General features: G+C 42.0%; 1 protein-coding gene across 1 annotated transcript in view; it reads left to right on the top strand.

Annotated features, from left to right (window-relative positions):
* CSMD1 (CUB and Sushi multiple domains 1) overlaps positions 1 to 2,074 on the top strand; it is a 1,810,668-nt gene that overhangs the window by 1,267,824 nt on the left and 540,770 nt on the right. The gene's annotated exons all lie outside the window — the stretch shown is intronic.

The raw sequence follows: 2,074 nt of genomic DNA on the forward strand, positions 1-2,074 counted from the left end.
TCTGCTAGTGGTCTGTGGGATGCAGCCGGCCCTCTGCTAGGGGTCTGTGGGATGCAGCCGGCCCTCTGCTAGGGGTCTGTGGGATGCAGCCGGCCCTCTGCTAGTGGTCTGTGGGATGCAGCCGGCCCTCTGCTAGGGGTCTGTGGGATGCTGCCAGCCTCTCTGTCATGCTCCTCACATGTCCTTTAGCCCCAACCTACCACCCAGTTTCAGAGCTGCTCCCACATTTGTGACAGCAATGCCCCATGTCCTGGGACCAGACTCTGCACGTGTTAGTGTTCAAACAAAGAAATAACACAGGTAGGACGGGAATCTACATTCATGTTTGGATCCAGGAAGTGGCTCGCAGTGGGTAGAGTTTTCTGTGTGCTCTGAATTCTGTAGAACATGCTTCTGGGAGGGGAGAGAGTGCGCTGATGTGACCCCTGAGTGCCGGTCAGAGCTGCTTTCCTCTCTGCGGAAAGTTCTCAGCCCTCTTTGAAGGCTTCCCAACGGATTTAGTAAAGGCCAGACAGAATAATCTCCTTAACTTAATGTCAATTGATAAGGGACTTCTGGTGCACCTGCAAACCCCCTTCACGGCAGCACCTAAGTTAGCTTATGATAAGAGTTTGGTTCCCAAAATTCTGGATGTAATTTTGAAACATTTAGTAGTCAGATTAAAAGATAAAAAGAAACAGGTGAATTCAGTTTGAATAACATTTTCATTTAATCCAAATATCAAGAATATCATTTTAATCCATTGTCAATATAAAGATTATGATGGGATGTTTTACGTACTTGCCTCTTTTTATATAAACTGTGCATTGGAAATCTAGCCTGCATCTTACTCCTAGACCATTGCTTGTCTCAGGCCAGGATGTCAAATGGTCCACAGCCACAAGTGGCCAGTAGCTGCCAGACCAGACAGCACAGCCCTTAACCTTTAGCTCGGCCTCAGTTCCGGCTTTATTTCTGCCTGTGGAGAGCCATCAACACCCATGTAGGTGTGAAGAGGAAATGTGAGCTCAGCGAGTCATGACCTGTTTCCTGGCTCGAGTCCCTCACTGTAGAACACACTTTCTTCAATTAAAATCCATATATTTTTCAGGTTGGCAAATTTCAGAGCCTTGAGTCTGTCACAATTCCCTCCCTTTTAAATAGCATCTCTACCTATATTATTATCATAAACTATTTCATCAATTAAAGAAGATCTGAAAAAATTTTAAGTGATGTTTTAACTATGTCTATAAAAATGCAATTTTAGACATGTAAAAGTTACTGGGAAATGATGGATGCTGCGAATCGTAATGTTCCAGCTGCCCCCACAACAGACTACTCAGGTTTTGACTTGGCTCCTAGTAGGTTCCGTAGAGCAAGCACAGCTCTCCAGTTTGTTTTCCAATCGGTGCCACTTCTTTCTTAAATATCAACCATAGTTTTAGTTTTCCTGATTGATTGTTAGCTTCTAAAAGCATCCTAATGGTGATCATTTTTTGCCACATATTTTAATCTGAACCAGTTAAACACAGTAAAACACCTCTGGCATGAGCCTTGTGCATCCTCTGATCATAAACATATTTCAGGTCAGCAAGTCAAGGAAGAACTGATTCTCATCTTCAGGAAGGGTCTCTAACTCTTAAGTAATTACCATGCCTTTCTTACAGAAGGAATTATCTGAGGGAAACCTTTGATAAATTGCAGTGAGTCAGAAGTGATCCTTCTATCTGGAAACTGGTGTGGTTAGCCAACGCTTACATTAGCTAATTAGCTTTGAGGACTGGGGGAATATTACCTTCTCTCGCTGTTACCAAACAGATGAATGGTTGTCACAGCTCAGTAATTATACAAGTGATTCTGTTTGAAATTATGCTTCCTTCATTTAGGGCTATGAAAACAACCATTATGATTTTTTGCAGGGTAAAACATTATGAGCTCTTTAAAACTGTGTATCCTTAGCTGGCAATAGATTTTTAAAATAAGCAAACAAAATGAAGAGTGTATCATTCTGTTTTTTTAAATAAAATGTTTACGCTAAGGTTTCATTCCACCAGTCTTTAGCCAGGGTTAATGGAGAGAGCTTTTTTTTTTTTTT

Source organism: Otolemur garnettii, unplaced genomic scaffold (assembly GCF_000181295.1).
Source record: "Otolemur garnettii isolate 467f Iridium unplaced genomic scaffold, OtoGar3 scaffold00114, whole genome shotgun sequence".
Classification (NCBI taxonomy): domain Eukaryota; kingdom Metazoa; phylum Chordata; class Mammalia; order Primates; family Galagidae; genus Otolemur; species Otolemur garnettii.